General features: G+C 42.3%; 1 protein-coding gene across 1 annotated transcript in view; it reads right to left on the bottom strand.

Moving 5' to 3' along the window:
• RABGAP1 (RAB GTPase activating protein 1) overlaps positions 1-14,247 on the bottom strand; it is a 203,881-nt gene extending 189,634 nt beyond the window's left edge. The window contains exon 1 of the mRNA XM_060200118.1: positions 14,158-14,247. The gene's annotated coding sequence lies outside the window, so the exon portion shown is untranslated. The remainder of the gene's footprint in view (positions 1-14,157) is intronic.
• Positions 14,248-14,667: the final 420 nt, after the last annotated feature.

The raw sequence follows: 14,667 nt of genomic DNA, 5'->3' as shown, positions 1-14,667 counted from the left end.
CAGAGACCCACCCTACTAGGGAAAGAGAGAGGCAGACTGGGAGTATGGATGGACCAGTCAACGCCCATGCTCAGCGGGGAAGCAATTACAGAAGCCAGACCTCCACCTTCTGCATCCCACAATGACCTGAGGTCCATACTCCCAGAGAAATAAAGAATGGGAAAGCTATCAGGGGAGGGTATGGGATATAGAGATCTGGTGGTGGGAATTGTGTGGAGTTGTACCCCTCCTATCCTACAGTTTTGTTAATATCTCCTTTTTTAAATAAATAAATAACAGCCATAATAGAAGTATGAGAAGGGCATTATGAAATTAAATAGGAAGGCTTTTGTTATATGTCCCATGATTATCTTAAATCAACTCCACATGTTCATAATGGTCCTCACATCAATCATGTTCTTTCTCACAATGTACAAGGAAGTTAAACAGCCACTGTTTCAAACAGAAACAAAAAACAGTCAAGCTCACTCTTTTTCTCATTCTTCATGCAACTTTAATGGATTTAGGATTTAGTACTTTTATTTTTGGTGGAACCACAGTCTAGCACATACATCTTTTCTATTCATTCAGCTGGTGGTGGGGAGACAGCAGAGTACTTCACATATGGTGCCAGGACTCAAGTTTGAGTCAGTACATAGCAATACAGAGAGCTGACCTGCTAAGCTATCTCTCTGGCCTTTTGATGGATTTACTTCTAAAACAGACTTCAAAATATGCCTCTTTCATCATCCTTCATGTCACTGATTATTGAGCTCATCATTCTCTTTCAACTCAATAATAAGTAGACTTTTTTAGATCCCTCTGATCAGATATCAAGGCCCCATGATTTAATTTCTAAAATTCAGATCAACCATATAACTTATATCTTCCTTAAAACTATTGATTGCTTCCGACTGAAAACAAACTCACAGGCCAGGGGTTTAGTATAGTTGTAGCACATAAGACTTACAGGTTCAATCCCCAGTACCAGTAGCTAGGCAGAGCTTAGTGGTACAGGGATCTTTGGTTACATTCCTATTGTCTTTGTTACTGCTTAATGGCAATGCTCAATAAATCTGATTGGTTGGCCAAATGAAGGGCTAAGAAAGCTGTGGTATATGCACACAACAGAATACTACTCCGCTGTTAAGAATGATGAAATCATGGTCCAGGAGGTGGTGCAGTGGTAAAGCTTTGGACTGTCACGCATGAGGTTCCGAGTTCGATCCTTGGCAGCACATGTGCCAGAGTGATGTCTGATTCTTTCTCTCTCCTGTCTTTCTCATAAATAAATAAAATCTTCAAAAAAAAAAAAAAAAAGAATGATGAAATCATCTCTTCTTTCACCATGGATGGAATTGGAAGGCATTATGCTAAGTAGGGGTAGCCTAAAGGAGAAAGGCAAATATCCCATGATCTCACTTATACATGGAACTGAAGAAACAAGGGCATGAGGGGACCAGGCAGTGGCAAAGTTAGTTAAATCCACACATTATCATGCACAAGGAACCAGGTTCAAGACCCCATTCCCTCACCTCAGAGGGATGCTTCACAAGTGGTGAAGCAGGTCTGCAGGTGTCTTTCTCCCTATCTCCCCTCTTCTCTCAATGTCTCCTTGTCCCATCAAGTATAACTGAAAAAGGAAAAAATGGCCATCAGGAGCAGTGGATTTGTAATGCCAACACCCAGTCCCAGCAACAACCCCTGGTGGCAAGAGAGAGGCAGAAAAAGGACAACACCAAAACAAAACTTGGATTGGGGGGGGTATATTACAACAAAACCAAAAGACTGGGGTAGGACAGTTTTGGAGGGGGTGAAGGCCTTGAGGTCTTGATGTAGGATGGTAAGAAAGGTCCTAAGTTGAAGGTGAGAGTGTTCTGTAGAAACTATACACATCAATTATACTGTAAACTATTAATCCCCCAGTAAAATAGGGAAAAAAAATTTTTTTGATTAGTTAGATAATATGTATTCACCAGTGTTTAGTTGGTAGGGTCTAAGTAAGGTGAGGGTAAATGATAAACATGCTATTTGGGGATATAAAAATGAAAAGACTCAAAAAAAGGATGAAGGAGATAGCATAATGGTTATGCAAAAAGACTCTCATGCCTGAGGCTTCCAGGTCCCAGGTTCAATCCCAGAACTGAACAATGCTCTGGGGGGAAAAAAAAAAAAAAAAAAAAAAAGAACTACTCTGGAGTGTGTGTGAATGACTATCAAGTTCCAAAACATGGTCAAAATCAGTTCAACAACACTGAGCCCTAAAATACATAAAATTCTCTTTGGACCAAAATACTCTCAATCACTTAACTTCCAATACTCATTATTTTTGTTGCTCAGCTGATAAGCAAAATAAGTACAGCTTTGAGGGACTTTAAGGGGGGAACTACTTAAACTGTCTTGTAAAACCTAAATAGATAAAACTACTTATTAGATCCTGAGTGCCAATTATGTATTCCAGGTATTACCAAGAGACTTTTAGTATTGTTATTAATCTTCATACTGGCCTTGTCAGTTGAGTATTAAATTTATACCAAAAACTAAGGCTTAGTATTTAGAAACTTCCTTAACTTCAAGGAGGAAACTTTGAAACATATAAACCCAGCTATCTAAGCAACTTTTTTTCTTTTCTGCATTCTCTTTTACTTCAGTGTCCCAAATTCTATTCTTTCCCATTCCAATCTGTTCTCTATGCTGCTCCTATTAGTATCCTTCTTAATCACAGATCAAGTAAGACTACTTTCATGTTTTGAAAGAATAGGACAGTAAAACAGCAAAATGATCAAGGCTCAGAGATGCTACTACATTAAATACTATTAGTATTTTATTTTAGTGAGATACAGGGTGGTACAGATAATGGTTATACAGAGACTCATGCCTGAGGCTCCAAAATCCCAGGTTCACTCCTCCCCTCACCATAAAACCTGAGCTGAGCAGTGCTCTGGTAAATAAAAATTAATAAAATGAGAGAACTACAAAGAGGAAAACCAGAACACTGCTCAGCTCTGGCTTATGGTGGTGCTGGAGACTGAACCTGGGACCTTGGAGCCTTAGGCATGAGAGTCTTTTGCATAGCCATTATGCTGTCTCCCCAGCCCAGTAGGACAATTCTTATGGGCTTGTATGCCTTTAAAATTAAACAAGCAGTGTACAAAATTAATTTTTATCACAATACATCAATATCAGCTGCTTACTTCCTAGCTCTGAAATTAGTTTCCCAGCATTGGTTTTCACATAAATTTCTCACAGCCTTGCCCTAGGAAGGGTGGGACAAATCTAGAAAAACTTAATGGAAAATCATCCCTTCTTTATGAAAATAAATTTCTTTCCACCACCACTAATTGCAAAACAATAAATAGGTCTGTTTTAGATCTGAATTTCGAGACTGTTTCTTTATTTTAATGAGTTAAGAGAACTCTACTAATTTAAATCTTCTAAATAATCTGTGCTTAGTTTAAAAAAGCAAAAGTAAACAAAATGTCATCATCTTGGACCAACAGCACATAATCCTCTTTTCTTTCTTTTTTCTTTTTTTTAACTAAGAGAGACACCAGAGCACTACCCTGCCATTTGTGATGTTCTACTTGTTTTTTGCACTGTCCCCTTGTGGTCCACCTAAAGGAGATAAAGTCAAAAAAAGCTTAGATAAGGCCAGAGAATCATGTTGGGCAGAGCAGCTAGGTTTGACCCGTGGCACCATATGGAAGTGCCTTTAATACTGAGAGAAGTTCTCTCCTCTCTCTGAATGAAAATGTAGTCTGAGAGTAGTGAAATTGCATGTGAGTAAGGCCCTGGCACCACCAAAAGAAATAAAGAGCATTGGGGAGATGGCATAATGCTTATGCAAAAAGACAGGTGGGGCATGCTGTTGTCTGAGTTCACAGATTACCATACCCAAGGATGCAGGTTCAAGAGTCCGATCCCTACCTGCAAGGGGGAACACAAAATGTGACTTTTTATTTATTTATTTATTTATTTGCTTATTAATTTTATTGCCACCAGGGTTATATCAGTGCACTGGGGTTCTGTGTACTGATACAGACAAACCGAGAGGGGAGGAGGAGACAGAGAGGGAGAAAGACACAAGCCAGCCTACTTCACTGCTCATGAAGCAGTCCCGCTACAGGGTCTCAAACCAGGGTCCTTACACATGGTAACATATATGCTCATTACACCACATCTGGCCACCCATAAAACAGTTTCAACTGTGTTGATTACTTGAATGCAATGCTCACTACCTTTAAAAAAAAATTACCACCAAAGTAAAAGACTCTGAGGTGGGCGGTGGGGGGCTCAGGTCCTGGAACATGATGGCAGAGGAGGAACTAGTGGGGGGTTGAATTGTTATGTAGAAAACTGGGAAATGTTATGCATGTACCAACTACTGTATTTTATTGTCAACTGTAAACCATTAATCCTCCAATAAAGAAATTTTATATATATAGTTTCCCCACATTCCTGTGCTGTTTCAGGAACCAGCACTTAATTTTTTCCCAAAAATATAGTTATGCTGGCTTTGTTCTACTTCAGCATCATCTTGAAATTAAATATTTTAATATTTGGATTCCATTTCTAAAAGAGAAAACTACCTATGGAAATAAAGAAATTTAGCTTATAAGGACAGGTGGTGGCACACCTGGCTAAGTGCACACGTTACAGTGCACTAAGATGCAAGTTCAAGCCTCTGGTCCTTACCTGCAGGGGGAAAGTTTTATGAGTGGTGAAACAGGGCTGCAGGTGTCTCTCTGTCTCTTTTCCTCTCTACCTCCCACCCTCTGAATTTCTCTGACTCTGTCCAATAATATAATAAAATAAAATAAAGTAAATAAATAGAAAAATTTATTAAAGTTTTTTTTTTTTAAAAAGAAAAGTCTTGGGGCTGGGTGGTAGCACACACAGTGCAAAGAAAATGCAAAGATCCCAATTTGAACCCCCAGCTTCCCACATGTAGGAAGTCACTTCACAAGCAGAGAAGCAGGTCTGCAGGTGTCTATCTTTCTCTCCCCCTCTTTGTCTTCCTTCCTCTCTCAATTTCTCTCTGTCCTATCCAACAACAGCAGCAACAACAATGAGAGAAAAAAAGATGGCCACCAGGAGCAGTGGATTCATAGTGCAGGCACAGAGCCCCAGTGATAACCCTGGAGGCAAAAAAAAAAAAGTTAGCTTACTGTTATCATACTACTCATTCACAAATTCAGTTTATATTCTGACCTTGCTAGCATAGCTTTAAAAAAAAAAAAACTTTTTCTTATATATTTACTAATGAGAGAAGGGGTGGGGGGGAACGGGAGGCATGCAGATGCACGGGAACATCAGTCTGTCACATGCAATGCCTCCACGGCCTTATACACTGTGCCACCTCCTGGGCCAGTATTTATTTATTTATGAGAGAGACAGACAGACAAGGCGAGGGAACTAGCCAGAGTGTCACTCTGTCATACGCAATGTCAGGTAAAGCACTTGGGATTTCATGCTCGTAAGACAGACGTTCTACCACTGTTCCACCCCCTGGGCCACTGTATAGTATTTCTGTTTTTAATGTACCCTTGACCTGACTTTTTATTTCCAATATAGACTATAACATTTAAAAAATAATAATCTTTCAAAAAAATATAGAAGAGAAAGTGTTGGAGCATCACTTCAGCCTATGTGATGCCAGGAATTGAACTTAGAACCTAACACCTGCCAAGTTCCACACTGGATGGTGCCACCTCTTGGGCTGCTTAAATATATTTCTAAACTATAACTGAAATCATTTATTTTTTATTTTTTAATCTTTATTTACTGGATTGAGGCAGCTAGAAATCAAGAGGAAAGGGGTAGAGAGGAAGTGAGACAAAAAGATACCCACAGCACTGCTTTACTACTCGCAAAGCTTTCCTCCTTCAGGTGGGAACCAGGGGCTCAAACCTGGGTCCTTGTGCATTGTAACATATGCACTCAACCAGATGCACCACCACCCTGCCCCATTAATTTTTATAAATGTGACAGAAAAAAAAAATTAGGTGGAGGGGCCAGGTGGTGGCCCCAGTTGAGTGCACACATTACAATGCCCTGGCATCTTGGTTCATGCCCCTATCCCCATCTACAGGAAGGAAGCTTCACAAGTGGTTAAACAGTGCTGTAGGTGTGTGTGTCTGTCTGTCTCCCCCTCTTATCCTCCCCCCACCCTCTCAATTTGTCTCTATCAGAAATAAATGTTTTTTATCAACCTGACTATACTTAAATCTGGAATGCTTACATTATTCATTTCTCCTTATAAATAAATGAATTTAATATCAAGCAACAAATCACTGACTAGATAAAATTTAAAATAGTTGCAGTAAATAAAATTTCTTTTTTTAATAGAGAAAGGCAGAGAAGGAGGGTGTCAGTGTGGTGGGTAGACAGCATAATGGTTATGCAAAGAGACTCTCATGCCTGAGGCTCCAAAGTCCCAGGCTCAATCACCCACACCACCAACAGCCAGAGCTGAGCAGTGCTCTGGTAAAAAAAAAAAAAAAAAAAAAAGAGAGAGAGGCAGAGGGAAGGAGGGGGAGAGAGGGAAGCAAACCACAGAAGGGCAGGGATAGTTCACCAGGTTAATTGCACACAGTACTATGCGCAAGGATGCACAAGGACTAGGGTTCAAGCACCCTTTCTCCATCTACAGGGGGAACACTTCAGGAGCAGTGATGCAGGTCTGCATGTGTTCATCTTCCTCTCCCTCTTTTATTTATTTATTTATTTGCCTCTTGGATTATTGCTTGGGTTCGGAGCCTGCACTATGAATCCCTGCTCCTGGCAGCCATCTTTTTTCCATTGTTGTTACTGCTGCTGCTGTTGTTGTTGGATAGGACAGAAAGAAACTGAGAGGAGGGGAAGACAAAGGAGGAGAGACCCTGCAGACCGGCTTCACTGCTTGTGAAGTCCTTATGCTTCACACTACGTATGCTTAACCCAGTGTGCTACCGCCCAGCCCTCTCTCTCCCTCTATCTCCTCCTTCCCCCTCTCAATTTCCCTCTGTCTTATCAAATAAAGAGGAGGGGGGGTACCAAGAGCAGTGGATTCGCAGTGCTGGCACCAAGCCCCAGCGATTGGAGGCAAAAAAATTAAAGAAGAAAGAGAGAAATAAACCTCAGCAACAAAGCTTCAAGCAGACGAAGTGAGCTATTTCATCAGCCTGGCGCCTCTCTCTCTCTCTCTCTTTCCTCCTCCCCCTCTCCCCCTTTCTCTCTCTGTTTTTGTCTCATTTATGGAAGTGAGAGACATGACCTGAGCACCATCTGGCACATGCAGTGGCCGCAACTGAACTCGGAATCTTGTTCTTGCTGAGTCTTGCACACTACCATCATACTACTACCTCCTGAGCTGCAAAATTTCTCTTTTCTGATCTGTGGTTTTCAAGGTAACGAGTAGAGGCAAGCCGTCGATGCTTGATAGAAGACACATCTTCTGTACATTCTAGGGGTCAGGTGGTAGCACAGCGGGTTAAGCACACTTGGAGCAAAGCACAAGGACTGGTGTAAGGATCACAGTTCGAGCCCCCAGCTCTCCACCTGCAGGGGAGTCACTTCATAGGCGGTGAAGCAGGTCTGCAGATATCTATCTTTCTCTCCCCGTCTTCCCCTCCTCTCTCCACTTCTCTCTATTCTATCCAACAACAACGACATCAATAACAACAATAACCACAACAATGGTAAAAGACAACAAAGGGCAACAAAAGGGAAAAAAATAGCTTCTAGAAGCAGTGGATTCATGGTGCAGGCACCATGCCCCAGCAATAACCCTGGAGGCCAAATACTGAATGAGCAATCAATATCGTTCATGCTACTAGAATAAGCACTAAGATTTTAAAACTTGAAAATTATTCAGTTCTGCAGGTGTTTTTTAAGCCTATCCAAAAATATATTCTTTCAGAATCAAAAGCAAATAAAATTTCTGCTAGGAAATAATATTTTTATATAAACATCAACTTTTGAAGGCTGGCAGAAGTCAGATTTTTCCTGAGAATTCAACAGGTACCTATAGTAAGTATTTTCTTTACAGACATATCAGAGATCTATCTGTAGAGAATTGTATGTCATAGAAGATGACTTTTAGGGACATGCTCCTACTCTTACATTGCCAAGAATCCAGTTAGCCACATATAATCAAGGACTTGAGAGTTTACTACTTCCATGATAAAGATAATAGAGTAATTAACTTGATACATCTATTCTAAGTACTATTATACAAATGTCCAATACTTAATCCAATTTAGCCCTGGCTGCTATTTCTTCATCCCCTTGATGATACTGAAAATATTTCCAAAGAGAGTCTACATATCAGCTCTTTTTCCTGACACCAGGCCATTCTTAGATAACATGATTACAACCATGTGTTGCTTCTAAAAATTATCAATATGTATAATTCAGGAAAACAGGAGAAATGAATCCACAGTCAAATTATTACTGAATTCCAAGAGTTAACAGTATTTTGTTGTGGTCCGGGAGGTGGTGTAGTGGATAAAGCATTGGATCTCTCAAGCATGAGGTCCTGAGTTAAATCCCCAGTAGCACATGTACCAGAGTCATGTCTGATTCTCTCTCTCTCCTCCTATTTTTCTCATGAATAAATAAATAAAATATTTTAAAAAGTATTTTGTTAAAAGTTGCCCCCCCAAAAGTCATTTTTAAATGTACCTTAAAATATACATCAATATACATACTAAAATGTATGGAGAAAAATTACCACACAAAGAAAATCTCAAGTAGTGATTTATAGCATAAACACTAATGCAACCAACCTTCAATGGAGACACATAAACATGTATGAACTCTTAGGTGCAAACCTTGAAAGCCGGCAGTATAGGCCTCTGGCATACTTCTTGCCTACCACCTTTCCTTTCTCCAGGGTGTGCTATTCTTTTAACTATGTTTTCTACTCAAGTTCTTTTTTATTATTATTTTTTATTATCTTTATTTATTGGACAGAGACAGCCAGAAATCAAGAGGGAAGAGAGGGGCAGAGAGGGAGAGAGACAGAGAGACACCCACAACACTGCTTCACCACTTGTAAAGCTTTCCCCCTGGAGGTGGGGTCTGGGAACTTGAACCTGGGTCCTTGTGCATTGTAACATGGGCGCTCAACCAGGTGTGCCACCACCCGGTCCCTCTACTCAAGTTCTTACTCTTTTGTCTTTTTTCCTTAACTAACAACATTTTCTACCACTTGTGGAACTTGAAGTCATGTTTTTTTCATTTCCCAAGATCACGCCCATGCTCCACCTTTCTTTAGTGGGTATCTTTTCTAAATACATCTATATTATCTGCCCCCTCTCCAAAAGATACTTTTCAGGGGGCCAGGCAGTAGCAGTAGCGCACCAGGTTAAGCCCACATAGTAGAGTGCAAGAAACCACACAAGGATCCTGGTTCCAGACTCCAGCTCCCACCCTGTGTGTGTATGTGTGTGTGTGTGGGGGGGGGGGGGGGGTGTCATGTCATAAGTGGTGAAGCAGGTCTGCCTTCAGGTGACTCTCTCTCCCCCTTCCTACCTCCCCCTTCTCTCTCAATTTCTCTGAGTCTTGTCCAATAAAATGGAAAAAAAAAAAAGGCTTCCAGGAGTAGTGGATTCATAGTGCTGGCACTGAACTCCAGAAATAACCCTGTCAGGAAAAGAAAGGGAAGAGGCAAGGAGAGAGGCTTCAGGGAATGGTGGAGTTATTGTGCAAGCACCAAGCCATGATGAAAACCCTGCTGGCAGGGAAGAAAAAAAAAAAGTATGCCATGTACATTATATACTTGAGGGAACACAATTTTCCAGAAATACAGCTGAACTTTACAGCCCACTTTCAATTAAAGAAACCATTTGTTGATTATTTTCTTGAGTATGTTTCCAGCTGAAGTGAAGTCTACTTTGAATGGTGCCTTTCACAGTACTTGTTTTAATAGTTGATCTTTGAGTACATACTTCAAAAAAATAGATTAAATTGGTACTACTGTTGTGCAGACACTGCTGTTCTTATGTTCTGACATTGCTGCTAACAATGTCATCTTTGTTGTTCTCATTAAACTCATATGTCATTAGACTCACACATGTGGAATAAAACTCAAGTGTCATTAAAGAAGTGTTAACTTGCAAAGCGCTAAGGATCCCGGTTCCAGCCCCCAGCTCCCCACCTGCAGGGGAGTCACTTCACAGGCAGTGAAGCAGGTCTGCAGGTGTCTGTCTTTCTCTCCCCCTCTCTGTCTTCCCCTCCTCTCTCCATTTCTCTCTGTCCTATCCAGCAACGATGACAATAACTACAACAATAAAAAAAAAAGGGCAACAAAAGGGAATAAATAATTAAATAAAAAAATTTTAAAGTGTTAAACTACATGTAAAGTGGAGTCTGACATGACATTTGAATGCTTTCTATGTAACAATTGTTTCTGTTTTCCTTGAAATAGTTTCCTGGTCCACAACCTCACCAACTAGTTCTGTGTTTATCTGGAGATAGTTACTGTTTAGAAAACTTGTAAGCCAATGCAATATTGGATAGACATTTAGACTTACATTGTAACCAGTCATTTTGACCCAAACAGCCTTGTTCTGGTAGTGTATAAAAGACAAAGACCAAATAAGGCAATTTGTAAGTCATGAATACTTTATATAATTTTCTGAAGATTATTCTATGATAATAGAGTTCTATGAGACCTAATTTGACCTCAAAGTCCTTTTTCCTGTTGATCACTAATAAAAATAAATCCTAAATTTGTTTTGAGTTTGTGCTTGTAAGCAATATACATTTAATACATATTAAGTAGCATATATTGCCTTGTCTCTAAAACATGAAAAGCACCAGGGCTTAGTGCTTGCACACTAACCCCACCAATTCCCTGATGCCTCTCTCCTTGCCTCCTCCCTTTCTTTTCCTGACACAGACAAGGGAAACAGGAGAGGGAGTGGTCTGGGAGGTGGCACAGTGGCTAAAGCATTGGATTCTCAACCATGAGGTCCTGAGTTCGATCCTGGCAGTACATGTACCAGAGTGATGTCTGGTTCTTTCCTCCTATCTCTCTCACGAAAAAAATTAATTCTTTAAAGAAAAATGAAAGGAGAGGGACACCGGCAGCACTGCTCCACCACTCATAAAGATTCCTCCCTGCAGGTAGAGACTGAGGGCTTGAACCAGGGCCTCTGTGCACGGTAATTGTAACATACTTCATAAGTAAATCCTTCCTGGGGATTTTAAGATTTATTTACTTCTGAGAAAGAGAGCAGAGTGCCACTCCGCTCTGGCATATAACAATATGGAAGATGAAACGTGGGGCTTCAGCGTGCAAGTCCTGTGCTGTAACAATGAACAAAACCATAAACTCACAAACTTTTTTTTAAAAGATTTATTTTATTTTAATTATTCCATCAGCTATAGAGAAACAGGGGAGAGAAGCCAGAGCATCATCTGACAAATGCAGTACCAAAGATCAAACTCGGGACCCAGGGCTTGGAAGCCCAAAGTTCCACCACTGTGCCAACTTCCAGGCTGCCTCCATCGTTGCAACACACTTCTTTTCAATATGAAGTAGAAAGGGTAGGAAACAGGTGTCTTCACTTTTATAGAGTGAGGCTATATTGCTATTTAATCCAGACTCAGCACTTATAAGTCTAACAAAACATTTTTCCAATAATGCCAAAATGCACAGTTGATAGGTTAATGCTCCAGACTTACAAGCACCTGGATAACGACAAGTCGAGTAACTAAGAGTTATAAAATTTAAATGAAGTGTACCATAACATAGAAATAGTTCATGGTCCAGGAGGTGCTGTAGTGATAAAGTTTTGGACTCTCAAGCATGAGGTCCTGAGTTCCATCCCAGGCAGCACATGTGCCAGAGTGATGTCTGGTTCTTTCTCCTCCTATCTTTCTCATTAATAAAATCTTAAAAAAAAAAAAAAAATAGAAATAGTTCAATTTAAATTATGGTTGTCAGTTAAAATTTTCTATCACATTTTCATGGGGTCTTTATGTTTTGTTTTGTTTTGTTTTTTAATTTTCAACCAGAGTACTGATCACCTCTGACTTATGTTGGTGCCAGGGATTGAAACTGGGACTTCAGGGCTTCAGGCACAAGTCTATTTGCATAATCATTATGCTATCTACCCCCACCCTTCTCATGAGTTTCAAATGTTATCAATGTAAGTCAACCATGATTTTAATTTTTATTAATGAAAATTGAAGCCTACAAAGGAAAATAAAATAATAATAATAACTTTTTCCTATCCACTTTCACTTTTTATAAGTAAACTATCTAAAAGACTTGAATATAGGGTGGCCAGGAAGTATGTAGCGCAGTAGATTAAGCACACATGACACAAAGTGCAAGGACCAGCAAAAGGATCCCAGTTCCAACCCCCAGCTCCCCACCTGCAGGAGGGGGGTCGATTCACAGGCGGTGAAGCAGGTCTGCAGGTGTCTCTCTTTCACTCCCCCTCTCTGTCTTCCCCTTCTCTCTCCATTTCTCTCTGTCCTATCCAACAACAGCAGCAGCAATAAAAGGGCAACAAAATGGGGAAAATGGCCTCTAGGAGCAGTGGATTCATAGTGCAGGTACCTAGCCCCAGCGATAACTCTGGAGGAAAAAAAAAAAGACTTGAATAGATACTAAAGCAGTATGCTATACACACTTAAGCCAATGCCTGAGGTTCTTTGCTTAAATAAAAAAGTTGACTGGGGGGCAGGTGGTGGCACAACTGGTTGAGCGCACATGTTAGAATGCACTAAAGCCCCAGTTCGAGCCCCTGGTCCCCACCTGCAGGGGGAAAGCTTCAGAAGTGGTGAAGCAGGGTTCCAGGTGTCTCTCTCCCTCCCTATCTCCCCCTTCCTCTCGATTTCTGGCTGTCTCTAGCCAATAAATAAAGATAATTTTTTTAAAATGGGGGGGCAGGTGGTGGCACATCTAGTTGAGCGCACGTATTACAATGTGCAAAGACCCGTGTTCCAGCCCCCGGCCCCCACCTGCTGGGGAAAGCTTTGCAAGTGGTGAAGCAGTGCTGCAGGTGTCTGTCTCTATCCTTCTCTATCACCTCCTTCCCTCTTGATTTCTGGCTGTCTCTACCCAATAAATAAATATTTTTAAAAAACTAAAAAAAAATTTTTTAAGTTTGATTGTTGCACGTCTTTTTTCAACTACTTTCCAAACAGTTTAATGCACCCTCCATTTTCTTCTTCCCAAATAAACAAAGCAGCTCACAATTCACTACTCCAGTCATGTGTATGTAAATAAAGGTGTTTATTTCAATGAAAACATCAAATGAATCGTGAAACCTCGCCCCTGCCACTTCTCCCCACTGGTAACAAGGCGCAGCCTTAATCTTAAATTCAAGTTGGAACAGGGCTGTAATGTAACGGAGCAGAAGCAGCCTGAGCCCTAGGAGCAGGATCCCTTAACACGATCTTCTAAGACAGTGGCTTCAAGACTGAGCAAAGGGGTGCCTGAGTAAGAATGCAGAGATATATGCGAACAGGAACTGTAATCATCCTAATGCTAGCAGGGCAGGGACCAAAGTAATAGCAACTCCCGAAGGTCTGGCATTATCTTCTAATACAACACCTAAAAACAGAAGCAGCATCAAAAGACACAGCAGTGAGGTACCAGAGAGCTGACAACTTCAAGTGGATGGGAGAGTGGGATGCCCGGCCCACTTTCATTGCGGCTGGGGAAATGCGGGAGATGGCAGACCTTCACAAAAGGCAAATCTTCCCAACTAAAGAAGACCAGGAAGCCTGAACCCAGCCCATGTCTCAGATGCAGGCCGGGGTGCAATAGGGAGAAACTGAGGCCAGGGTGCAGCCAGATTCCCAAACTGGACCTGGCCCCAGACCTGAAAGTCTAGAGAAAGCCGGCTTTGTTGGGAGGGTGGGCGGGGGAAGGGGGTGTCAGACGGACAGCCGCAAGCGCAGATAGACACCCACCCCAACAGGGGGAACCGGTTTGGGCAGGGGCTCCAGGAGCCTGCCTGCGCATGCGTAGTAGGCCCTCCGCCGCAGCTTCCCCCTCCCCCCAATCACGGCTCCCCCTTCAGAACCCCGCTTGAGGTAGCTGAACGCAGTCCCGCCGGCCCAGCCGCGCGGGATGCGACACAGCTCGGCTCCCCACAGGAGCCGTCGGAGGCTCCCTCCCACCCCCTAGGCTGGGTGGATAGGAGGGGAGGAGGAGGTGAAACGCGGCCCTACCCGACCAGCCGTCTCCTCCTCCGCGCCCGCCGTTCGCCGTCCCGGAGGCTCCGCTGCCCTGGGCCTCCTTAGCCACCCTGCCCCCGCCCTCCCCGCCCCCTATTCACGTGAGAGCGGCTTCTTCCGCCCTCTACCCCGCCTCCTGCTTCATCTCATTGGTTCGCTGTAAAGCCAAGAAACCCCATTGGCTAAACATCAGACTGCGAGGTTGTATTTCCTTTCCTCAAAGCCCCACCTGGGCATGTAGGTTGCTTCGCAAGTCTGCGCTTGCGCGTCCGCTGGACCTGGACTCGGGCTGACCAGCCAGTGCTCAGTGGCCGTGACCTCATCCAGGACTGCGAGCTTCGCTGGCAAAGGGTGCGGGCCAAATCTTACCTGTTGAACCTAAAGGAGTTGTGGGTGGAGGGTGACAGCTGCAAAGGGCACCCTTCTTCACCAAGTGATGTTTACAAAGATGAACTTGGGGCCCGTGAGATAACCCACCTGGGAGAGCGCCTGCTAGGTCTTGGA

The sequence above is a fragment of the Erinaceus europaeus genome, chromosome 10 (assembly GCF_950295315.1).
Source record: "Erinaceus europaeus chromosome 10, mEriEur2.1, whole genome shotgun sequence".
In the NCBI taxonomy this organism is placed as follows: domain Eukaryota; kingdom Metazoa; phylum Chordata; class Mammalia; order Eulipotyphla; family Erinaceidae; genus Erinaceus; species Erinaceus europaeus.
Note: the sequence above shows the minus strand (reverse complement) of the source record. Positions and strands in the feature narration are given on the sequence as shown.